At 46.3% G+C, this 26,971-nt stretch overlaps 1 protein-coding gene across 1 annotated transcript in view; it reads right to left on the bottom strand.

Moving 5' to 3' along the window:
* Positions 1-26,971, bottom strand: part of Tshz3 (teashirt zinc finger homeobox 3) — a 74,593-nt gene that overhangs the window by 5,519 nt on the left and 42,103 nt on the right. The window lies entirely within an intron of this gene.

Here is a 26,971-nt window from a genome sequence, read left to right as displayed (position 1 = left end):
TGCTTCTCCTGGCCCTAATGCATTTCTTAACAGACAGATTCACAATTTAAATTAAGCAAGCAATTTTTTTTTCACTCATTACGTTTTTGAGTCCCAGTCTTTAATAAATATAAAGTACAAAAGCATCACTAACGTTTCTTTTTTCCCCCCAAGTAAAAAGAAAGTACATCAATTGTAATAAATTAAATACCAGGTTGGGTGACTCTTTTTTTTTTTTAATCCCTCCTAGAGAAAAGCAAGTTTTCTAAAAGCTCAGTGTAAAGTTTCTAGGGTGGGTGGGGGGTGAGGGGGGAGAAGAACCTGTGACCCACTCCTGCCCACCCAGTGCAGGCCTTGGTTCCCATGGAGATAGGAGGGGTGGGTGGCTGTGCACATGTGCAGTACAGTGCCGAGCACTATGCTATGCTATGCGCATGTGCAGCTCTTCTCACTCGGCTTTCCCATGGAATCACTCTCAGCCACTCACACACTCTCCCCTCTTTCTCTTTCCATTCCCTCTCTTGTTCCTTCTCTCTCCCCTCTCTCCTCTCCCTTTCTTCCCCTGTCCCTTCTCCCTCTCCCCCTCTCATTCTCTCTCCTCCCTTTCTCATCCTCTACCTTCTCTCCCTCCTCTTTTGCCCTCCTCTCCTCTCCCCCTCTCTTCTCCCTCTTTCCTTCTCTCCTAATATTCTCTCTCCCTCCCTCCTCTCCTTCCCTTACCTCCTCCTCTCACTCTCTCCTGTCCTCTCTCTCTTCTCCTCATTCCTCTTCCTCTCTCTCCTCTTTCCTCTTCCTCTCTCTCCCTTGTTCTCCCTCTCTTCTTCTCTTTCTACTCTCCTTCTCCCCCTCCCATCCTCTCCTCTATAGTAGGAAAGAGCTCCTCTTCCTCCTTCTCTTTTTCTCTCTCTCCACCTCTGCCTTCTCTTCCTCCACTCTCTCCTCTCTCTCTCTCTCCATGCAGAATTTTGTCAGGACAAGTTGGGGAAAATTGGTATGCGGTGTTCGCTGCTGCTGTATAAATATATACAAGACCTTCCAGAGGACCTTACAAATGTCAAAGTGTTTGCTCTTTAGACTACTTTGTCAATATTTATTTAGCATAAGCTCCTTGGGCTTGGACTGGGATGCCAGCTTTCTGGAGGCAATGTTAACTGGGGTTGTAAATCCCGCCTGCATTCCTGAGCAGGTGGAGCTCACAGCCAGGCTCTAGAAGAGCCGACCCAGAGGCTCTGAGCCCTGAGCACACTTAGGTAGCAGTGAACACAGGATTTCCCCTCTGTCAGTCTCGCAGAGTATTCCAGGACTCTGGTTATTCCTCACGGAAGCTAACCTTGCATCCTGTGCTAGAGCTGCTGGTCTTGAAAATACACCAAAGGAGGAGAGGCTTTGCAAGAGGCCTCTTCTGCAACTCCATTCCCCAAGTCTGCCTGATTCACAGATGGATTGATCAACTGTGGTCACAATCATAGAAGGTTTTTTTTTAATATAACAGTAATTTTTGCCAGGCCTGTCATCCCTGCTATTCAGGAAGCTCAGATCTGAGGACCACAGTTCAAAGCCAGTCTAGGGAAGGAAAGTCTATGAGACTCTTATCTCCAATAAACGACCAACAAAAAGTCAGAAGTGAAACACAAATTGTAGAGCGCCAGCCTTGAATAACAACACGAAGAGACAGCGCCTAGGCCCTGCGATCAAAGAAGAAGAAGAGGAGGAGGAGGAAGGAGACAGACGGGATGGCGTCAAGACGTGGGAGAATGATGAACGGTGACATCGATCTTGATGTATTATGCTCTCAAACTGACATGTGACTCACACATGTGACTCCAGCTATTTAGGAGACATTGATGAGGATGATTATGGTTCCAGGTTGGCCCCGGCAAAAGCACAAGACAATATCTAGAATCCTGCTACAACAGGAAGAGTTGGGGGTGTTGTTCGAGTGATTCAAATGCCTGCCTAGCCAGCAGAAGGCCAGAGTACAAATCCCAGGAACAAACGGAGACATGAGTCCGAGAGGAAAGGGTTTTACCTTTGTTGTTCAGGTTTAGCTCATACTGGAACTAGGGCTTGAACTCAAGACCTGGCGCTCTCACTTGCTTTCTCTCGAGGCTAGCACTCTACCACTTGAGTCACACCTCCACTTCTCGCTTCTTGTTGGTTAATTACCCAAGCCAACTCTTGTTCTGTAAGTACCTTCTCCCTTCAGGCTAGAAAGCACACTACTGAGATCACTGCTTTCAGCCAGAACCTGAACCAACTGCCAGCCATGGGGAGAAAGGAGCGGGCAGAATAGTCTTAATGCCTTCTAGGAGCAGGGTCCCAACTCACCTAAGGATATACTTCCTGCTGGGTTCTCTCTCTTAAAGGCCCCATGCCTCTTAAAACATCCCACCAAGGCCAAGTCTACAACACTGGACCCCAGGAAGACACTGAAAACCATTCCTGCCCCAAAGTTCCAGGGTCCTGGGACTAGAACCCATTCTGGCCCCAACCATGGTATAGATGATTGACAGGTCAAGGAGGGAGGAGCCAGCCCAGTAGGACAAACAGGAAGTGTGGTGGGGGGGCAGCTAGCTCCCTCACTAATAATCATTATTGTCATGAACTAAACTCAGCCACTAGTACAAAGAAATTCCTATGTTTCCTTTACCCTCCAGTGGTCGGGGTATCATGGGATCCCTTTCTGGTCCAATGGGGATTTTCTTCCTCACATTCTGTACATCTGTCCCCAAAGCCAAAATTGCTAGCTCTCACTCAGTCCATGGAGGCTACGGGCAGGCAGAGAAGGGACACTGGCATCTGGCTGGGAAGAAAGGAACAGAGGGTGTGGCCTGGCCAGTGTCCCCTCTGTGCACTCTGGCATTGCAGGCGTGAGGTTCTAACCCTGGTGTTTATTGTCGATTTTGGAGCTTAAACGCAGGACCTGGACGCATTCCCTGAGCATTTTTGGTCTAGGTGCTTAAGGCTGGTACTCTATCACTCGTGCCACACTTCTGCTTCTAGCTTTTGGGGAGGTGTATTAGAGATAAAAGTCGCACAGCCTTTCCTGTCCAGGCTGGCTTTGACCCTGAATCCTCAGATCTCAGCCTCCTGAGTCGTGAGGAAGACAGATGTGAGCCATTGGTGCCTAGCTCTCTGTTTTAAACCATGCCCATCATTCCCTCAGCAGGACCTCTTAGTAGGCAAGCCTTCCCTAATCATAGCTTTTGCTTGTGGCTGCTCAGGAAAAAGAGTCCAGACAAGCCTCTGCCTCAAAAAAAAAAGTGTGACTCTATACGCGCCATCTGTATCCACAGGGTTGCTGAGAACGCAAGAAAATGGACAGCAGAGGCCAGAGGGTGGCATGGAGAGCGGGGAAACAAGAGTAGGACAAGAGCTCAGGTGGCCCATCACCTGTCCTAGATGCTTGGGAAGGGTCAAAAGAGGACAGAGGAGAGAGAGATCAGAGAAAGGACAAAAAGAAGACGGACGGGGAAGGCTAGAGAAGAATCCACTCTGGATAAGGGAATTGGGGGCCACTCGTTAGTAGAAGGTAGGCAGGGAGAGGAAGGAAAACAGTGCAACTTTGAGAGGAAACTGGAAGCGGTTACCTTAGTGGAATGAGCTGTGCAACGGAAATCTTGAGAGTTGAAATGCAGAGATGCCCAGCAAGAGTGGACAGCCGACAAGGGCTGGTGGCTTTTACCTGTGATACTAACCATTCACAGGGACCAAATCTAACGGGTCACCATTCCAAGCCAGTTCAGCTAGAGAAGTCCAGAAGACTGCATCTCCAAAATAGCCAGCAAAAAAGCTGGACTGGAGGGTATAGTCCAAGTGGCAGAGCCTCAGCCACACACAAGCAAACTGATCAAGGCTGAGAACCCTGAGTTCCAGGCCCAGGAAATGTAGGCAGGGCCTATTCAAAAGCTACAGTGATGCTGAGGAACGAGGCTGGCCAGGAGAACCCTCTAGATACTGGAAAGGATCTGCCATCTTGTTGGCCTCCCTTTTCTGTGGCCCTGGCTCTGAGTTCTTCCCCTTATCCTGGATTGACTGATGTCTGCCTTCATTTTCCTCATCCCTCCAAACGGAACCGCAAGGGACAGTGGGTAGACAGTGGGTAGACTATGGATGACACGCACAAGATGTAGCAATGAGTAAAGTTAAGAAGACACCTGGACAACCATTGTCCCGTGTTGGCAGGAGAGGAGGAGCTCCTCTCCTCCTATGAAGCCATTAGGCTGGCTTTCATACCCCTCAGAGAAAGAGACACCCCTGTGAGGGGAAGCACATCCCAGTCCCCCCCCCCAAAAAAAACAACTGGACTTACCATCTAGCAGCCTTAACATGGGGCCCATGGAACAGACAGAAAGTCTGGGAGGAAGCAAAAAGAAAACTACAGGACAAGGGAAAGGGAACAGAATAGCAAACAGGCAGAAGACTCACATTTCTCATCGTGCACTGAGCTTTCCCTTCTCCAGGCCTACCCTGAGTGTATCGTCAAGGATTCATAGAGGAATCAAGTAAGGCCCCAGCCATATCATGCTTTCCGGGCTGACCCTAATAAACCCCATGTCACATCAGTTTCTCTAACTGAATTGTCACCTCCTTTTGTATAGGGTTATTGGTGGTGAAGAATTCAAATCCTCAGACAATTTCACCTTGTTCTAAAGATCCTAGAAAATCCAGATGCCCATAGCCACAACATGTATGTATTTCTGCTTAAATAGGACCAGTCTGAGCCAGACACCACTGGCTCACGCCTGTCATCCCAGCTACTCAGGAGACTGAGATCTAAGGATCAAGGTTTGAAGCCAGTCTGAGCAAGAAAGTCAGTGAGACTCATATCTCCAAGTAACTCCATTTCTGGGGAGATGTGGCTCAAGTGGCAGAATGCTGGCCTGGAGCATAAAATAAAAGCTGGAGTGCAGGCATTTGAGCCTCTCAGTACCAGGACAGCACAACACAGAACAAAAGTCAAGAATAACAGAGGGGACCGGGAATATGGACTAGTGATACAGTGCTTGCCTAGCTTGCATAAAGGCCTGAGTTCGATTCCTCAGTACCATATACACAGAAAATGCCGGAAATGGTGCAGTGCTTCAGTGGTAGAGCAAAAGAAGCTCAGGGACAGACCAGGCCCTGAGTGCAAGACACAGAACTATCCTCCCTCCCCCCAAAAAGAATAAGAGATGTTCTTAGATGGTAGCTGGAACACTTAGAACTTTCCAGATGCCTACACTGGACACAGAAAACAGAATATTCAAAGGCTCAAAGGCAAATCAGAGGCTCTGTGAGGAAGGACACAGAGTGACGCTATCATGGTAAAGTCGTTTCCAGAAGGCTGGCTGCAGTGAGATGACAACCACTCCTAGATTGATTGCTCGTCCCATTGGCCAGGTCAAGAATATTAATTTTGTACACGTTAATTTGATGTAATGTGCACCATGAAGGTTTGCTAGGTTGAGTATCACTGTGCTAATAAAGATGCAAGGATTTCCTGCCAAGAAAAGCAGGGCATTGAGCTGATTGGAATAAAGTCCATGTGAACAAGCCACATCTCTTCAGTTTAGTAAAGGTGTCCATTATTTGTTTTACATATTATGTGTGTGTGCAAGTGTGCGTGCATATGTGTGTGGGTGTATGTAGGTGTGTCTGTGTGTCTGTCACTTCTGACAAGGCCCCAAGAGACCTCTCCCACTGCAAATCTAAGCCTGCATCAGAAAACATTCTGTACCTGCAAGTGAGGCAGAAAGCAAAAGGCAAACTCCGAGAATCTACCTGAAGCAATGTTAAGTCACCTGTACAACAAAGCAATAAAGACACCTGTACACCCCCATTTATGACAGCACTATTCCTAATAGCCGAATTGTAAAAATCAATCTGGATCTTTATCAATGGATGAATGGAAAAAGAACACACACACACACACACACACACAAATGGAATAGTATTTGGCCACAAAGAAGCGTGGCACTTGCAAGAACCTGGAAGGAACCTGAGATAATCGTGTTGAAGTAAAATAACCGATTCAAAGTCAACGATCACATGTTTTCTCTCATCTATGGAATCTAGAGGTTAAAAAAAAAAAACATGGATGTAGCAAGAGGATGTTGGAAAGAGCAGGAAAGTGGTGAGGAGGGAGGATAAGATGCCAGCAGGCAGTGGATATAATTCAAGTTCATCTAACCATGTATGAAAATGTCACAATGAAACCCACTGCTTTCAACAAGTAATATAAAGTAATGAATTTTTAAAAAGAAAAAGGAAAGGAAATACAAGGGGCAAGAAGCTGTGCCTGGACTCATCCTAGATTAGGAAAGAAGCTGCCTCAATTTCCTTCTTTGGCCTCTCATTGCAGTGAAAGATATACACTCACACTCCCTTTCCTGGAACCATATTGATAACCCAACCAGAACTATTACTCACGTTTCCCTCCCAAATCACCTCCAGAGACAAGTTCAGGAAGGGGAGCTGTTCAGGAAGGGGAGCTGGTCAGAGAGCCGGGAACCCCCAACCCTAGTGCAGAACGGGAAAGCAGCTCTCCCTGGCCATTTTCCATGGGTGGCTTTGCTACAGTTTGGGGGCCAGTCTCCTAGCGAGGAAAAGTCAGCGTGGCAAAGACTTATAGGAGAAAGTCACTGACTGTGACCAAGCTCAAGAGTACATAAATACTCAAGTTTGGGGAGTGTCTGAGTCACCTCTGTCCTAGACTTTAAGCATATGTCAACTACCTGGGCACCCAACCAAAAAGCAGACATCTACAACCGTCAGCTCTCCAGGGAGTTCTTTCTGTGTCCCCAGCCCCAGTAGATAATTCATTGCTGATGTCACCTGCAGCCACTGGAAACCTGAGTAAGAATCCCATGCAGCCAACCCAGGAGAGACAGAGAGAGAGAGGAAAGAGAGAGAGAGAGAGAGGGGGGGGGGGGGGAGAGTCAGTCTTGACTGCGTGGTTATGGGAGTTTTCTGCTCATCCTGTTTTCATTTCTTTTGACAAAAGGAATAAAGCCAATTCTTGTATATCATGGCTCTTCCACCTCATCCATTTACACCCATGAGCAGTGGTCACTTGTGTTAGTGGTTCTGTGCCTGGCACAACTTCAGCTGCTCTGTGGGTGCATGGGAAGGTAGGAGAGAGTGATTTTCCTGAGTATCTTCTGGTATCCCTGAAGTGGTTCACTGAAGGGGCCTGTGGGACCAGAAGGAACTCTTTTGCTGGCCACAGCTGAGGCAAGGTGTATGGGAGTAGATCTTAAAGTGAGCCTTTCAAAATGACTACGCATGCACAACTCAAATTCTTATTGGATTCTGTAACACCCCCAAAAAAAACCTGTTTCCAGAAAGAAGGCCAATGAATGGCAAAGAGGGCTTAAGATTTACACAGAAAAGGAGGTAACAAATTTCACTCAACTCATTTTTCTGTCTATTCACTCACTCAATTATTTGTCCATTCATCTACCCATACAATTATCCATCTATTCATTAATCTGCCTATCCATCCACCCACCTACCTCTCCTTTATCCGCCCTCTCATCCATCGAACCTCTACCATTTATCCATAGATTCTTCTCTTACCCACTCATCTATTCATCCACTTACACCTGAACCCATCCATACATCCACCCACTGAATCCATCCATCATATATCCACCCATCTATCCAACCTTCATTCATCCATCCTTCCTCCACCTACCCATCCACTGACAAATCCATTCATCCACTCATGCACGCATGTAAGCATGCATCCATCCATCCAAACTCTATCCATCCAACCTCCATCCATCTATCCATTCATCCATGTTTCATCTACCCACCCACTCATCCATCTATCCTTCATTTACCCATCCATCCATCCACCAATCCATTCATTTATCCACCCATTCACCCACTCATCCATCTATCCTTCATTTACCCATCCATCCATCCACCAATCCATTCATTTATCCACCCATTCACCCACTCATCCATCTATCCTTCATTTACCCATCCATCCATCCATCCATCCATCCACCAATCCATTCACCCACTCATCCATCCTTTATCCACCCCACTCATCCACTTCCACCCATCATCTATTCATCCATCTATCCAATCTTCATCATCCATCCTTCATCTACCCACTCATCCATCTATTCAATTTCCATCCACCCATCCATCAACTCATCCACTTATCCACCCAGTCACCCATCCATCATCCATCTATCTAACTTTAATCCACCCATCTTTCTCCCACCCACTCATCCATCCACCTATCCTTCATCTATCTACTTATCCATCCAGTACTTAGCCATCCTTGGATCAGCACTCAGCCTGCCTTGACTTAGTACTGAGCCAGCAGTGACTACCACCCAACAAGCCCTAAGCCAGGTAAATCTGACCTTGTACTCAACTAGTATTAAGCAAGTACTTAGCCGGCCTTGGCCAGCACTCAACCAGTTTTGACTAAGTACTCAGCCAGCTCTAACCAGTTCTCGGTCAGCTCTGGTCCAGGATTTTAGTCAACATTCACCTGCCAGTGGCCTATTCCTTAGCCACCCCTCACTTAGTCCTGACAGCACTCGGTCAGTGACCACATATCACTACCCCAGCAGCCAGCTAGTCCCAACCCAGGCTTCGGTGCAATCACTACTCATGCAACCCTGAGGCAGCATCCAACACCTAAACATCTTTAATGCATTACATAGGGAGCACTAAGTAATAATCCAGAACTCAGTCCATACTAACTCAGTAGCGGGACTCTCCAAAACTACCTTAGGACTCAGCCATCCCTCACCCAGATGTTGTTTATATCTCAATAACCACCATTTGAATGGACTGTGAAAGCTATCTTCCTTACCTGTCTAAGATAACAAAGGTAATGTTTCAAAGATTCCAATCACATTTAATCTTGACTGACATACCTACTACCTACAAAACCCCATTTCTATTTATTAAAACAGATTTCTTCAAAATAATATATAGATAATAGCTACTGGCTGGCTGGCCTCACAACATCTATTTCCTTTTGTAAACAAAGAAGAAAGAGAGAAAAAAAGAACACAAACAAGCTGAGTACTGATGGCTCACAGCTATCATCCTAACTACTCAGGAGGCTGAGATCTAAGGATCACAGTTTGAAGCCAGCCTGGCAGGAAAGTCTGTAAGACATTTATCTCCCATTAACCACCAAAATGCCAGAAGTGGAGCTGCGGTTTAATGGTAGATTGCTAGCCCTGAACTAAAAATGTTCAAGGACAGGGCCTAAGCCCCAGGACTGGCACAGACCCGAAAGAGTAAAGATTGCAAAGCAAAATAAGTCTGTTAGGTTCTCATGTGGGAAGAGCTAAAAGACCTACTGGCAGGTGGAGTGGGGTGGCTCAGGCCTCAGGAGTCTGTCTTCTGGGGGCTAAGGGACAGGGAAGAATGCTGGTCTCACTGTGGATAGATCTCCTGCAGAAACCAAGAGGTGGGCAGTGAGACAGCAGGAGGTGAGACAGAAAAGGGACTTTCAGCTGCATCGCCTACAACTTCATCAGCACACATTCACAGAGCACTGGAAATCTCATGAAAAATTAGAAAAGGGAAAAAAGGAAATGTATTGTGTTCGTGCACGCGTGTGCATATGTGTGCACGTGTATGCACACTGATCCTGGGGCTTGAACTCAAAGCCTGGGCACTGTCTGTGAGCTTTTTATTTCTTTTTTCTTTTCTCAAGACTAGAGTTCTATCATTTGAGCCACATTTCCACTTTCAGTTTTTTTGGGTGGCTCTTTAGAGGTAAGAATCTCACGGACTTTGCTGCCTGGGCTGGCTTCGAACTGTGATCCTCAGATCTCAACCTCCTGAGTAGCTAGGAGGACAGGTGTGAGCCACTGGTGCCTGACAAAAGGAAATGTGTATGCATGCAACACCTCTTGTATGTCAGGCTCTGTCATCACAATCAGCAGAGAAGATAAGAAACAGGTATTTCTTGTCCCCACAGAGCATGCATTCTGTGTGTATGTGTGTGTGTCTACACACCCAGAAGGGCAAGATGCCCCACCCCCTTCTGCTGTGGCTTCCTTCGTCCCCTGGTACTCTATTAGTCACCCACGGTGGCAATGAATTATGGGAGGCAAAGACACCAGTTTCCAAGGAGGAAGAGGAGGGGGAGGGGGAGGAGGAGGAGGAGGAGGAAAAGGCAGGAGTGAACACTTTTTCACCAGCCTGGTAGGCTGCTAGAGGACACCCGGCAGCCAGGTGGGCCTTGTTTCCCACCTGTGGGAACCAACAGGTGTGCAGTGACTCTTTCCAGTCCCCTTTACCTTCATTGGGTGCTGTCTGGCTGCCACTCAGGTTGAGTCCCTGTGTCTCCTCATAGGGAAAAGTTCTGGTTCTTCTCAGAGCTCCCCACCTCCGACCCCCACCAAGCCACTGGATTGACTCTTAAATCACTGTAGATCACTTCCAAGTATCTTGGCAAGCCAGGTATTCATGATCCAGATAAGCAATTTCCCTCGCCGGGCCACACTCCCTCTTTTTGAGAATCACAGTGGATGACAGTTGGATCCACCTGCCCTATCCCTGTCCTCCTTCCCTAACAGGGACACCAAGCAAGTTCTCGTGTTACCCAGGCTTGCAGGGAAGGAAGCTCCAAGCAAATCCATACTCAGGCCCAGCCCCCTCACACACACCTGCTGCCAGCTGTGTCCCTGGCTCCGTCCTGTCCAGATGCCCTGACATACGGTGTCATTTCTGCCCCTCTTCAGAGACCTACTACAGCTACAGGCTTTCCTTAAAGACAGGCTAAAGCCACCATAACTGCCACCTGAGCTCTGAGGACACCCTCACAGCCTTCTCCCTACCCTGCCTCTCCCTGGGTGACCCCACTCAGAAGAAGCAAACCCCCTTTCCCCTGATGTTGCTGAAGTTCCAGTTGCCACAGTGTTCAGTGAGTCCCGCTGCTACCTTTGTTCACCCTTCGCTCCTCTTTACCCTCCCAAAGACTGGTCAACGAACAAACAAGCCAGAAAGAAAAGAAAAAGAACAAGAAAAACCCTCTTGGCTCCATGTCTTGGACCCCCATTTTGACAGGTGTGTGCTGGGATCTCTGGCATTGTGCCTCTGTGCTCCTCCTTTGGCTCACTGTGTGTCTGTGGTTTTCTCTGCCTGGTGTTGGGGCAGGCCAGGGATTCTCAACAGCCTCTGATCCACGCAGGCCCTGGGGGGCGGCAGGGGGGCGGTGCTTGCTGAATCAAATCAAAGATTCCAACAATAAAACATGAGAAGGCAGGAGGTGTTGCTCAAGTGGTAGAGCACCAGCTTGGCAATCAGAGAGAGAACTCAATTCAAACTTTAATGGCATTTTTTTCATATATTTTTTATTGTAATTAATAGAAGGATTACATTATATTTGCCAGATACAAGGTGCATTAATTCACGTACATTGATACCCTTTCTCATGTCTTGGTCCCCATTTCCCTCCCCCATTAATAGCATTTTTTTTAAAGCCCTTGCAAACAAGGAAGGTAGTCAAGAACGCACAAGGCCTGCCATGATTGCTCTTCTTGTGTGTTTTATCTTGTTTCCTTGGGACATTTCCTTACTTCTATAAAATGTTAAAAAATCATTTCCTGCCAGGCACCGGGGGCTCTCACTTTTCATCCTAGCTACTCAGGAGATTTGAGAACTGTGGTTCAAAGCCAGTCCGGGCAGGAAAATCCATGAGACTATTATCTCCAAAGAATCACGCAACACACACACACACACACACACACACACACACACACATGCACACACACGCCATGAGCAGAGCTGTGGCTCGAGTGGTAGAGCACTAACCTAACATTAAAAGGCTCAAGAACAGTGCTCAAGACCCCAGTTCAAGCCCCAGGACCAACACAATAAAATAAACAGAAGCCCAGACTAGAAATCCAGACCCAATGAACAAGGCACCCCACTCACCTACACCAAAAAGGTACTGCTGGTACGAGGGTGCTAAGTCCTCCTACCTGTGCCTTTGTGTTCAGCCCCATCGGGTACCATGCCATCACGGATAAGAGACAAAAAGGTTAAGGGAAGGAGGCCTTCTCCTGTCTGCTGCATGGCCCTGCTTCTTTCCTGACTTCACACTTAGGTTCTGCTCAGGAGGGAAGAGAAGAAAGAATCCCGCCCCCTCCCCCCCAATTCTTTCATTGTGCCACATGCCACAAGTGGGCAGCGTATGTGGGACGGCAGCGTATGTGGGACGGCAGCGTATGTGGGACGGGATTCAGTGAGAGCCAGAAGTCCAGGGATCAACACCATTCTTAGTGCAGCACGGGAAGAAGGGAAGAAGAGTGGAGCACTTGAAGAATGAGGTCGCCGGAGCTCTAGGCTCATGTGCCAATGTGCTGCCGTGGCTCCACCAGTCACACTGAAGACCACCAGTGGAAACTGCCAAGGGTCAGGGACAGAGCTTCCAGAGCCAGAGCCCCAGAAGTGGAGTCCCAGAGATAAAGCACCAGGATCAGTGACTCAGTACCAGAGCCCGGGGTGGGGGTGGGGGGTGGATATCCAGAAATGAAGGCCCAGAGGGGGAGCCCCAGGGCCAGTGACTCAGAACTTGAGCCCCAGGAATGGAGGCCCAGGGATTGAGGTCCTGAGGGGGGGGGGCCCTCACATGAATTTCCCTGCCTGGCTCTTTCTGCTACCTTGCCTGTGGGAGTAGGGTGTGTGTGTGTGTCTGTGTGTGTGTGTGTGTGTGTGTGTGTGTGCTCGTAGATTAGAAGCAACAGTATGAAAGGCTTATCACAGCTACTGCTTGGAACATGGAATGTCGAGCAAAGACACTTGTCAAATGCTTTTCCCTTACAAGCACCCCCACCGTGACCTGTGTTAATGAAGTTAATTGAATTTAAGATCAATAATGGTTAATTATTGCAATTTGACATTCTGAGATAAATGGCTTGAGGACAGAGAAGTATGTGCGTAGGTATGCATGCATGTGTGTGTGTGTGTGTGTGCGCGCACACGCGCGTGCGCAGGCATGCCCGTGTGCGTGCGTGAATCCTCTCTAAAGAAAGGGTGAACACAGGACGAGTGTAAGAGGGGTCCCAGAAGGCTACCATCGATCCTGGCACAATCTGATCGACTTCATCCTCTGATGAATGTGGGCTTTTCAGAGCTACAAGTAAATGTTCTACAAGAGTACTCTAACCCTTGTCACTGGCCAAATCTATACAGGCTGTACACCAGAAATCTATTGAGATAGATTAAAGAACGGTAAGAGAAACAGAGGAGCAGCTTCAATAAAGGTGAAGGTTTATTATATTGACTATTAATGTAACTTAACTGTATGCGGTTATGAATGTTTATGGATCAGGGTGGTTTAATTTAGGCCACTTGGATATGATTATAATTGAACACCGATTCTTTTCCTTCTTTCTTTCCTTTTTTCTTTTTCTTTTTTTTCTATATCTCCAAAGATGAGCTCAATTCCACATGGGGGGGAGGGGAGGAAGAAAGAAAAAGAAAAACCAATCTGGCTCAGAAAGGTTAAAATCAGCTTCCTAAAACGATGAGCTCACAGGCAGGACTGTCTGACCACAAAAGAACTGACTTCTCCCAGGCGTCCTGGACATCCTCAGGAATGCAGCTGATGTCTGTTCTCTTGATTGTCAAGTTAGTTGGATTGAGAAGTATCTAGAAGATTCCTAAAGCACCCCACCCCCATCCTCTGCAGGGATCCCCAAAGACAAAGAAGTAAGCGAGAAAGAACTATGGGTCTGGCCTATGGACTGTGGTCCCACACAGAATGAAATGGAGGGGATGAATGGGGAAAGCCCATCAGGACAGGCAATTTTCTCTGTAGTTTCCTGGCCACCATGATGTGAACTGGTCTGTTTCATCACATGCTCCCTTCCAGGACGGACCAATACGTCTGGAGCAAAATCAGTGTCTCCAGCAGAGTATCCCTGACTCACACCTATCACCCGAGCCTGGCTACGGAGGAAGCTGAGATCTGAGGATGGAGATTCAAAGCCCAGCCAGGGTAGGAAATTCCAGAACACTCTCATCTCCCATGAACTGCCAGAAGTAAAGCTCTGGTTTAAATGGTAGAGCTCCAGCCTTGTGAAAAAAAGAAAAAACAACTCAGGGATAGCACCTAGGCCCTGGGTTCAAGCACCAGGACTGGCACGCACGTGCACACACACACACACACACACACACACACACACACACACACCTCCTTTATTACACTGTTTAGGTCAGGCGTTTTGGTTTAGAGACCTCAAGTCTAACATGCACAGAAGGTCAATGCTCTATCACCTTTAACCTCCAGCTAGCAAGCCAGGGCTCACTCTGCCCAGTGACTCATTCAGTTTACTTTTCATCCAACTTGATGAGAAATTTACATTTTTGGGGGGTGGGGGAAGGAGGCAACAGGTTTCCTAAGACAAGCTACAGTCCCTCAATATGGCAATACGACCCCCCTTACCAGTACCCTTTAGCTGAGTGAGATGACCCCCTTACAAGATTTCTTGTGACAAAGTAAATGTTGGCAAGAAGGAGTGATTACAGAGAACTGAGAATAAAATGTGGTTGAGGAGTTTCATCAAAAAAAAAAAAAAAGTAAGATTATGCAAAAAAATACCGTCAAGAACACTGCCGCTAATCATGTGCTCATGTCAATTACTTGAAGGGTCTCTGACAGCATATTTACATTAAACACATTTCAGGAGAAAAATCCTTAATGCTATATCAGAGTATTTCTTTCATTACCATTAGTGAAATCTTTAAATTTGATGGTTTCTTTCCCCCCCACCCACCCACACTTTGGCTATAATAGGAGGGGGGGAGGGATGAGGCAGATGGGGAGGGGGCTGGGGGGATGTGTGTGTGTGGAATGGCTGGTGAGGGAGGGGGAAATCTCAGTTCCTTCTGCTAAAGACAAGCAGAAGATGTGGACTCAGCATTGGTGGCTCATGCCTGTCACCGTAACTACTCAGGAGGCTACGCTCTGAGGATGGGCGGCTCAGTCAGCCTGGACAGGAAAGTTCATGAGACTCTTATTTCTCACAGGAAATGGTCCACAGCTTTTCTCCAGAGCGTGGCACTGAGGGAATTCACCCGATAGATGTGGTTTATGTGGGAGCCTGTGGGCTCACACCAGGACTCAGAATCAAGTGGGCAGCTCTGTTTGTGACCTGTATTTCACAGGGTCTAGTTGGCACTTTGACCCAGGGTAAGGGTCCTTAATTGCTCAGCATTATTCTGTTAGTTTCCTTCATCCTCCAAAGCCAATTCCAGTCAGCTATTTCTCCTGGTATGGCCCAAAGGGAAACACCCACTTCTAAAAGCAAAATGGTATCTCTTATCTAGGTATCCTTTACATAGACTTAGTTCAAGACCCACCAGGATCTTGCTTCTATGATGGTTTTATAAAAGCCACCCCAGACTACATTTATTCTATTTTATTTTATTTTTTGTTGGTTTGGGGGCTTGAACTCAGGGCCTGGGTGCTGTCTCTGAGCTTTTGTGCTCAAAGCTAGAGATCTACCACCTAGAGCCACCGTGCCCCTTCTGGTTTTCTCATGGTCCATTGGAGATAAAAGTTTCATGGAGTTCCTGGTCCAGGATTGGCTTTGAACCATGATCCAATCTCAGCCTCCTGAGTAGCTAGGATAACAGGCGTGAGTCACTGGCCCCCAGCTCAGACTACTTTTAAATCAACCAATTCTCCTGTGATAACCCCTAGGGAAAATATTCACTTCTAAAAACCCAAATGATGCCGCTTAGCTGGATGAGTTCCGAAACACAGACTCTGTTTAGGTAACTTGGACCCGCCAGGATCTTGTTTTTAAGCTGCTCTTAGGAGAGAAGCTCTGCTTTCTTCAAACCCCAAAGCTCACCAAACACATACCAACAGTATCCAACCCCTAGACTAGAGGCCTTAGGTTTCATTATGCCAAGATTTCATTATGCCAAGAGTGGGCTCTGGTGTGTGCCAGAAAACAACGAGGCAACAGAAAGACACATCTCTCTTAGAGGAATAAAAGGTAGCAGCAGCTAACATCAGTGAATTCAAATGGCCAGTCGCTGTTCTAGTCCTTTCCAGGCATCCACCACGGAAGTCTATATTTAAAGAACCCATCTTCCAAGTCACACAGTCTTTGCGTTTTACATTTCATGGACTGGGACCTGGCTGAGACCCTGGTCCGAGGAGACTGAGCAAATTCTACAAAAGTAGATCTGAAATCCAGTTGTCTGGATCCAGCTCCCAATCTCGATTGCTTCCCCTTCCTGGTGGATCTGCCTTCTTCCACAATTCTTTACTGTTTACAGATATCTCCCCCTTCTTCCTCCTACCCTCCCCCACAACACTGCCAAACTGGGACCATCACCAAAAAAAAAAAAAAGAATCCCAAGTTTTAAAAATATCAAAACCTTAAAAACATATAATTAAATTAATCATCATAAATTACTTTTTTAGCACCAAGCGTTGGGATTTATAATATCGTTTTCCCAACCTCTCTGCAAGATTTAAATATTTTATGGCATATGTGAGTTTGAAGGAAATATGTCTAAAGACTTAAATATCACTCAGAGAGCAGCAGCAGACTTGGACCCACAAAGAGAGAAAGAAAGAGAGGGGGGAGAGAATGGCAGAACTGTTTCGAAGAAGGTAGTTTGTAAAAATTATTTATTTCCATACCAGTTAATTATGATAGGAGTCTTTGCTGGATGCACAAGCATTAAAAAAGTGCTGATATTTTATGCATCTTTAACTGGAGCCCGATTTCCCGCAGCGCGCTGGTAACTCCTTGACATTTAGCATTCACTCACAGCAACTATAATAAGTGGTTTGATTGCTTCCTTTGCAGATGTGGTAATTTAATAACTATGATCAGTTGCATAAATTTACTATACAACCATCTTAAGTTAGCCACATTAAAATTAAGCAAAATTGTAATCTGTTGACAGATTATCGCTCCCGAACAATTCCACCAGAAAGCACCTCAGATTAGCCGGTGCCTTTTGTGTTTTATAAGCTTGTAAAAGGAAAAAATAATAATAATAATAACATGGCAGCCTTTGACACCCCAATCTTTCCTCCAGTAGTCCCTCCCTTCCCCCTCACAACCCCCCCACACATCCTATGCAAAGTCCTCTAGCACCACATAGCTCATGCTTATTAGACAAGTTCATGAAAATCAATGTTTTTCTTCCCCCTGCTACAAATCTCCTTTGACCCGGGTGGAATTTGATATTGGAAGTGTTTTCTATGGTTAGAGTCTGTCTGGAAGAGGTGTGAGATGGGGGAAGGGATGGCTGTGTGTCAGTTTCCTTTTCCTTCACCCAGCAATTTCTCTTCTCTTTTTTCTTTCTCTTTCTTCCTCCCACCCTCCCTACCTTCCTTCTTTCCTTTTTTTTTCCCCCCAGGCCTGAACACTGCTCTACCACTTGAGTCACTTCTCACTTTGTTTTTGGTAGTTTAGTAGAGAGAAGAGTCTCACAGACTTTCTTGCCTTTGAACTGGGTGCCACAGTTCTCAGCGTCCTGAATACCTGGGATGGCATGCGTGAGCCATTGGGCCTGCCCTAGGCTTCAGTCACTTGCTTTGATGTAACTTCCTACCCACTGCGTTTAAAGGGACAGGAAAGCCTGTTGACCTGGCCAACTCTTTTCCAACGATTGGGTTCCCCAGAGCAAAGCAAAACCAGCACTTGCTCATTTGCTTCTTTCCCTGAAAAAAGGAACACACACACACACACCATGGTACTGGTGTCAGGGTAGCAGGCAAACTATTAAAGAGCTACAGGGAAGCCTTCTCTATTGAAAACTAAACAATAACAACAGAACCTTCTCTGAGTTTGAGGGTGGAAAACAAAACCAAAAAAATCAAAACAAAAAAAAAAAAGAAAAGAAAAACAAAGAAGGGTACAAGTTACTATCAGGTTTATCTCTAGCATAGTGATAAACAACAACAACAACAACTCTGTTTGGCTACCACCACTATACTTGGAGAACTACGACACTCTAGCTTGCTGATCTGTGCCCCTTGACTTTTCAGAGTAATGTTTAACCAAGCCAGGCAAGTCAGAAATAACTGTTTCTGATTCTTCCCAGAAAAATATCTTTAACCATCTGTTTACAGCCAAATATGCTTCCAAGTTTCCAATTTTATCAGTATATAAAAAGAATATCTGTTTTTTTTAAAAAATTGTAAATATCTTGTGATGCATCTTTACATAATTCAAGAGAATTTTTTTTCTGTTAAAAAAAAAATCTCCAATGAAAGCCGGTGATCACAGATTTGTTTAAATTTTCATTTACATAAAGGTTTAGAGTGACAGGTGGAAAAATGTTTAGGTACTTTTCCCCCCTTAATTTTCTCTGGAAAGGTCACATGTCAAAGGGGAACAGCCTTTTCCAGAAACTACTTCTAAAGACTCTAGGAGTGGCTGCCATCCTGGGCCTGTCATTTGAGTTGAGGCTGGAAGAAAGTCTTTCTCAGGTGATACAGAAGAGAGCAGGGCTGCAAGACTCCACTGCTGCACTTGACAAATTGAATGGGACTTGGCTACCAAATTTCCTGCCAAGAAGCCTAACAGTCAAATGTCTATCTTCTTCTCATCACCAAGCAGCGAAACTATGACCTTGACACAGTGTCTCCGCTACTTAAAGACGGAGTTCATGTAAAATGACTGAGAAACATGAGGGCTGTAAAACTTTTAAGAGCCAAGCAAAAGCAACTTTCCCTATCAACTCTTCAATGCTGAGAGCATATGTGTGCTGGAACCGTGAGTGTGTGTGTGTGTGTGTGTGTGTGTGTGTGCAATGCATAAGTGTGCATGTGTATGTAAGTGTATGAGTGGATAGGCGTCCATGTATACAGGTGTATGAACCTATATGTGTGTGCATATGTAAGTGCATGCCTGCAAGCCTGCATGTGTGAATGTGTGTAGCCAAGTATATGTGGACATGTGTGTGTATGTGTGTGCATGCCACTCATAAATGAGCACATAAATGCATGTTGTTCAGCCCACTAATTCTTTACATAAATTAGACATAGCTGGGACTAGGCTTTGGTTACTTCTCAATATTACTAATTATGCTTCTAAATACATTCTTTAGGGTTACTACATGTATTAAAATGGAGGGAGGAAAGAAAGAAACGTATTGGGATTATTAAAAGCAAGGGAAACATTTTAATTAGCTATCTCATGTACTCACTGCAATGTTTAATAATATTTTTGAACATTCCAGCATACGCTGCAGAAACTTTAAAAAAAAATCACCCCAGCACCACCTGTGCATCCCTGGGGACAGAAGGATATATGAGTGTGCCTCCTTGCTAAATATTTCTTTTGGTATTTCTCAGTTTTCCACTCCATCCAATCTCCCTAACAAATTAAAAGCAAAAAAAAAAAAAAAACCAAAAACAAAAAAAAAAACAAAAAACCACAAGGTAGTAAATTTGATTCCCAAGCCCACAGTCTTTTAAATAACATTTCTACAAAACCCACACTTCATTATAGAAATCAAGTACTTGAAGGGGGGGAGGGCAGGGAGAAAGAAATTCACATCTACTGTCCTAATTTTGGAAACTGTCTCTCATCCTAGTTTCTGTACATCCCGTCTGTACCATGCAGACATTTGGGGCCCCCCACAATTTAATCCCCTCTCCCTTCACTATGGGGGGCACTCTGAGCCTTTGGGGTGGCTGGGGTGGGGGTTGAGAGGCAGTTAGGTGAGTCCACATCTTCCTATCATCAGACCATTTTACCTGTCAGGATTGTGACAGTTAAAACGGGTAACATAATTAAGAACTAAAGGTGTCCCCCTACCAAACACACCCCCCCCATCCCCACCCCCAGAAAGGGCCTTCTTGACTTTGTCTAGCTCAAACTCTTACTCCAGATTGTGGGTCAGTCGCACACAAACAAAAGCCTTAACAGAAATGTTACGGAGGAAATAATAGCCATTTCCAATGATAATACACAATTTTAGCCCGGACGCTTGGCTGATTTAGGTGTTCGGCCAACATGTCAAGCAACCTGCTTTCCTTAGGCGGGTCTTTAATGGGTAACTGGCAGCCCCTGGCAGTCTTATTTCTGTCTTAGATTTGGTTTGTCATTGAGTATCCATTACCTGCCATTCATCTTTGATCTCTTTGGACAGGCCTGATCAAAAGATGTCATCTGACTTACTCCACGTGGCAGAAACTTGTATGGCTCTCATAAAGGGGCCACCCCGGCTATAAATAAAATGACATTATTATTTTTCTGTCCCATCATGTACAAGAGACAATTATGATAATGCATTGTCTGTCATCAGGAATCCTGGCAAATTGCTAGCTCTCATGCGACTGTTTAGTTTTCTTATTTGTTTTTTGTCTGTTTTCCTCCATTTCAAGTTGAAAATAAAGCAGAATTGAAATCCCTTAATACTCTGCCTCCCAGTCTATCGGTCTTCGGGCTTCTTCTTAGGCTACTGATGTTGCAGGTGTGGCTCGGGCAGCTTGCATTTGTCAAGGGTGGAACTACAGGCGGTGTTGGCAGAGCCCGGCAACAATAGAACAGAAGTGGGGGGAGGGGAGGCCTGTCCTTCAGGCAGTGTTCATGAAATAAACTAATCTGGGCAATGAGAAGGCAACCATAGAACTGTGAATAGATTAACAAGAAAGAAAATCAGACTGAGGCAGTTATGGTATGGTGTCCTAAAATCAAGCCGCACTAAGAGAAAAATGCTAAGCAATGTTTCTAGGACAGGTAAAATAAAGACAGCTGGGGGGTGGGGAGGGCAGGGAGAATGGGAATTCTAGCCAGGGAGTTCTAAGCCTAGTGCAGGCAGCGGGGCACCTCTGTTATCCTAGAGACTCAAGAGGCTGAGCTGAGGATCGGGGTTCAAAGCCAACTTTGGCAGGAAAAATCTGTGAGACCCTTATCTCCAATGAACCACCAAAAAGTTAGAAATGGAGCTCTGGCTCAAGTGGTAGAGTGCTAGCCTGGAGCAAAACAAAAGCCCAGGAACAGAATTCAGACTTTGAGTTCAAACTCCAGGATGGGCACCAAAAAAAAACCCAAAACCAAAAACCAAAAAAACCCACGTAGATTGCATTCCCATCACTGTTGATTCCTGCTAGAAACAGAGGCCAAGATGCTACAAATATCCACTTCCTGCCCAGATGGGCTTAAGGCCCCATGAGTACCTAGGGTGTAAGAAAAGGCACTGATTGGATTCGCCCAGCCACTGGAACTGTGGATTTGACGTTTTGAGTGGACAGGAGGCAAGAAATTCTCCACCCACCCCATGCCCAGAACCTGTCCTACTCTGTCATCTCCACCCAGTCCTTGTTTTCTCTTTGGCAGAGACAAGAAAAACACATCCTTCCTCAGACCCCTTCTGCTGAAGCAGTGGCTGCTGGCCTGCCTCCAAGTCCATCCTTGTACCTGCTAAATAAAGCAGGTAGCAGACACCACGAGAAGAGCGGCCAAGTTCAACAGATTCAGCTGACAGTGGAGAAAACAACGAGGCAGGAAGAGGAGAAGGACTACGGCTATCCAGGGGTGCCATTTCTGAGTGGCAGAGCTGAGACCAGACTGCAAGGCCTGTCTACCCTAACAAGCCTGGCTGCCTGCCATCCTCCCTTAGGGCCAGCCCAGGAAATCACTCTCTTGGGAGCTAATGACCAAGGAGTGGCTCTTCCTCAGACAGACACCTGCTGTTCCCCAGGTTGATAAAGGCAGCTCAGCTCCCAGTGAATACACAGCCTTTCTCTGTGACAGTAAGGAAAACGTAAGGAAAAGAAAAAAAAAACACGCAAGCAGAAGGAAGAAGCAAGTGGGTGGGAGGTCAGAAAATAGAAAATCAGGAGAGAGAAAGGATCTGATTCTAAATTTCCCTACCTAAGCTGGGGAGCCAGTGGCTCACCCCTGTCACCCTAGGTCAGGGACCCGAGGATCATAGTTCAAAGCCAGCCTGGGGCAGGAAAGTCCATGAGACTCTTAGCGCCAATGAACCACCAAAAAGCCAGAAGTGGAGGTATGGCTCAAGTAGCAGAGCACAAACCTTGTGCAAAAAAGCTAAGGGAGAGTGTCCAGGTCTATTATCCACAAGCACACATGCATGCGTGCACACACACATATGGACATATATGTGTGAAAGGTAATTTAACTCCTGTAGGGAAAATCTGAGGTGCTCTTACTTAGATATGTGACATTGTTTTAGGAAAGCATGGCTTCAATGACGTCTCAGCTCCTAGAACTCACAAGTGAACAAGCATAGATCTTTTGGCTTAGCAGAGAGGTCAAGAATGTTCTGGAACATTGTTCTAAGCAGGAACATCAGCACTGTTTCAGCCATCCCAAAGTAAACCCCTCTGAGACACTGGATGATGCAGTGTGAAGTTGATTCTCAAGGTTGCTGTGGGGGTACCCTTGGTTGGGGTACCCTCCCACACCCTCACTGTCAGAAAGCTACGCCCTGTTTTCTTATATGGGGCGGGGCAAGAAAGAGATACGGAGAGAAAACCTGTGAGTATGTGCAGGGACTGCCCCTTCAGTCTTCACTTGAGGCTGGTGTTCAACCTCTTGAACCACAGCTCCACTTCCAGCTTTTTGCCAAGTCACCGAAGGTAAGAGTATCATGGCTTTTCAGCCTCAGCAGGCTTCAAACCATGATCTTCAGAGCTCAGTCTCCTGAATATAGGAAGGATTACAGACATGAGCCACCAGTGCCAGGCTCAATTTTCTTTTATTCCTGGGATAAGCACAGCCTTGCCCTTCTTTTCCTGTCCTCATGGGGTCCATCTCAGTCATGGCACCATATCAGAATTACATGTGTCCCTTCCCTGCCCTCTGACCTCCCTATCAGCTTCTGACAGTGCTGGCGCGGGCTTTACGCTCGAGCCAGGAATCTTGGACCACAAGGAGACGAGAATTGTTTCCTCCCTTGACCTTAGCAACATCTCTTCCCTCCAACCCTGGACCCCCAAGTCCTATCTGTTATCCTGTCACACAGCAGTTTGCTGAGTTTCTACCCGAGGGCCCCAACCACCTGTCAGTCATCAGTGGACCAGAACTAAAGATGCAGAGTTGAGAGAACCCAGCAAAAGGGATCAGAAAGACAAGACGAGAGTCACATCTTCCTTTATGTCTCACCAAGCAAATTAGCATTCGATGGTGGTTCACTGGAGATTAAGAGTCTCCAGGGCTTTCCTGCCTAGGCTGGCTTAGAACCATGATTCTCAGATCTCACCCTCCTGAATCACCAGGACCATAGACGTGAGCCACCATCTGCCCAGCTACAGCTTGTGGGTTTATAGATTCGTTTCCTCCTCATTCCTGTCCTATGACAGATCACAAATATTCCTGCAAGGAAGAAGACCAAACAGATGTTTCAGACAGAGTGCTACTGTCTACGAGCCTGCTACCTGTTCTCTCACTGTCTGTCTCTCTCTTGTCTCTCTTTCTCTCTGTGTCTCTGACTCTAGCCACCCTTTAGGTCTACAGTGAGTCCAGAGTTCAAGTCTGATGCTTGCCAAAGGAATAATAACAACAACAACAACAAAAAGGCTTCTGTCCTATGAAACTGTCTCCAGCTCATGATGGGCGGGGAGGGGCAATGCAGGAAGAAAGAAGAAAGGTGCAAGGCTGGTTTGCCTGCATGGTTATAGGGTTCCACAGCAGAACCTGGGTGGGAGGCAGGAAGGTAGGGTCCCCATTTAGTCAATTTAGTGATGGAATGAATGAGTGAGCCTCTGAAATCACCTGTTCCTATTCCCCTGGGGTCTAAGCTTCCCTTGAGGGGGGAGTGGAGAGGGGGCATCCTAAGCTTTCCGAATGCTCCCTCCCCATGCTCCCCTCATTTACCCCCTAGAAAGCAGTCTGCAATCGTAGCTACTTTAGAAGGCTGAGATCTGAGGATCTTAATTAGAAGCTAGGCCAGGACTGGGGGGGGGGAGGGGCAAGAAAATCTTGTCTCCAATGAACCATCAAAAAAGCTGGAAGTGGAGGTGTGGTTCAAATAGTAGAGCATCAGCCTTGAATACAAAAGCCTGGAGACTGTACCCGGGGCCCTGAGTTCAAGCCCCAACACACACACACACAGATAGGTGGACGTGGAACTTCTTGGTACAACTACTTATTAAATAAAAAGATGCTTTCTTACAAGGCCAGTTGTTAACCCTTGGGTGGGGGGTGGGGGTTGTCTCAGGAACCTTCAGAGAGGTTAATAAAAGTCAATACTGGCTGAAACTTAAACACTGGGGAAAGTATTCCACCTAGAGCACAAGAAAATATTAGGTGGTTCACCTTGAATCACAGAGCCATAAATTACCCCCTTGTCTGTTCTGTCTTTTCCCTTCTGATTGCTGCAAGGAGAAAGTACCTGTGGGTACTATCTTTCTACTACTTGCTAATCTTCCTTTTTTGTTGTTGTTGAAGATGGAAAAGGGGAGGGGGAGAGATAAGACATCAGATTCAAGCTGTAGGCAGGCAAGAGTAATCCCAGTTAGAATTTAATGACATTGTTTGATTTCACGGCATTTATTTTTACGGTTATTTTCTCTTTATGGCAAGTGATTCTGGGTCTTCGTTTATAGAGTGACACACTTTCCTTTAAAAAAAATAAATTCTGAGTTTAAAAAAAGTGTGTAAATAATAAGGTTCAGGCAGTAACGCATGGCATGCAGATAAGTGGGAGCAGGATGACTGGTTTGGGATACAAGATGCCAAGCCTTCTCAGAGGCAAATCACAGTTCTGGGGGAGGGGAGGTGGTTCTGGAAAGTTCTGGAAGATTCTAGAAGGTTCCACGAGGTTCTGGAAAGGATACAAAATGGGATTTGGCTTCTCAGTTAACAAGCAGCATTTGCTGTTAGGATTCCCAACACTTACAGACTTCTAAGCGAATTTGGCAGTTTCCTAAGGAACTCTCTGAACTTCAAATAGAGGTCAAAGCAATGATCAAATCTCAATATGAACAAATATGGTAATAAAAATGTAAAATTTGCAAGGAGCCCTTATTGATCAAAGACAAGGTAACATTTTATCTCGGAATGATGGGCCCCGCGCATGGCTTCAGACCAGACCTGGCCTACTAAGTCTGCAGGGGTAGAAAGGTGGCAACAGACCTGCCGGTACCATCTGTGGATTCAGGATTCCTAGCAGAGACCTGGCACAGAATCCCCTGTCTATCAGGATATGGAATGCTTCCTGCCCATACACATCTGCCAGGCCCCTGGGCATGCGTGATGTTCTTTCCATCTTACCTGGACACTCAATGAAGGGGCAGCCATGTATATGGGAAGTTGCCCCAACTTTCTAGAAATGGGTCCAGCAGACATCTGAGAGCTGGACAGCTCAGGTTCAGACATTGACACTGTTATCAAGGACATTGTCCCAGGAAGACACACACTAAACAGGTCCTAGGGGATCACACCTGTAATCAATCCTAGCTTCTCAGGAGGCTAAGATCTAAGTATCCATGGTTCAAAGCCAGTTGGGACAGGAAAATCTGTGAGGCTATATTTCCAATTAATCAGCAAAAGGCCAGCAGTGTAGCTGTAGCTCATGTGGGTAGAATGTCAGCCTTGAATAAAAGAGTTAACATTTAGGTCCTGAGTTTAAGCCCCAGGACCAGTGTGTATGCACAGGTGTGTGTGTGAGTGCAGACACACACACACACACGCACATAAATGCACACCAGAGTGCTAAGTTGACTTCTATTCTGCAGCAGGAAGCCTGTGGCAAGTGACCAGAAAACTGTATCTCAAAGGCTCCACCTGGAGAGTACACTTCTGTCTTGGATCCTGGCACTTCTCCCCATGCCCTATCTATCCCTGAGGTCCCTATAGGGACCTGCAAAGCCCCTTGAGATTGTTCACTTGTGACCCTCAGGCTCACAGACCCAGTCCAGCACATCTTGTGGACAAAATGGCCAGGACCACACACTTAGCAACCTGGAGAACCAAGAGGAAAGACATCCAGCCTTAAGAACATCATGAGCTGCCTCTTTCCCTCCTGTCTGCAGAAGAAGTGCTCAGGCCCATCCCTTTGTGTGTCCTCTTTCTGATGGAGCAGGTGAAAATGTTTGTGTAGAGTCTAAGTAATGGTGAGACTACCAGGAAGCTCTTGTCATGTACAGTTAAGTTATCCTGCAGTTAAGTACCTTGCAGAACCTTCTGGAACCCTCTACAATCTTCTGGAACCTTCCAGAACCCTCCAGAACTGTGATTTATGCTCTGATCGAGACAAAGCCTTCTCTTCAATTGGGGCTTCCCCTGTCACGATGGGGGTGGAGAGGGGCTGAGTACCAGTCTGTCTCAACATCAAACTCCCCTCATCTGCTCAGCCTTCTCTTCGGGACAGATTTCTCTTACATTTTGGGAGTCTTTATAATGAGATAATTCCACAGCCCACCTTGTGTGATTGAGAATTTTTCCAAGTGCTAGGTGTGTGTGTGTGTGTGTGTTTGCAAAAGATCAAGATTTTATTCATGTGTGAGTGCAGGCATGGTTTTGCCTGGAGATGCTTTAGATGCACATTAACTCCGTAAGCAGTGTGAGAGGAATTAACAGGTTAGATAACCATTGCACCACAATTCTCAGACCCTCCTTTGTGCATGGCCTTTTAAGGTATCTGGGAGAGCAGATAGAAAATGGGAAAAGTTGGATTGTGGGGGGCAGGGAACAGTGCCAAGGGTAGCTTCCTTCTTATTTGGCCCTTTATGGTAAGGGCAACCCTATTACTGAATTCTTGGGAATTCAAGGTGCTTTATATCTATGCAAAAGACAGTGGTCCCACCCATTTCTTTTTCTTTTTTGCCAGTCACAGAGCGTGAACTCAGGGCCTGAGCACTGACCCTGGGCTTTCTCAAGGCCTAGTGCTCTACCACTTGAACCACAGTACCACTTCCAGCTTTTCTATGCGGTACCAAGGAATCAAACCCAGGTCTTCTGTACATACTAGGCAAGCACTCCACCATTAGGCCAAACTCCCAGTCCCTCACCCAGTTTTGCACGTGCTTTCTTAGTTACACAGACTGGATGGAGAGAAGGGATGA

The sequence above is a fragment of the Megascapheus bottae genome, chromosome 31 (genome assembly GCF_031878675.1).
Source record: "Megascapheus bottae isolate mThoBot1 chromosome 31, mThoBot2.hap1, whole genome shotgun sequence".
In the NCBI taxonomy this organism is placed as follows: domain Eukaryota; kingdom Metazoa; phylum Chordata; class Mammalia; order Rodentia; family Geomyidae; genus Megascapheus; species Megascapheus bottae.
The sequence above is the reverse complement of the archived record's forward strand: the minus strand, read 5'-3'. Positions and strand labels throughout refer to the sequence as shown.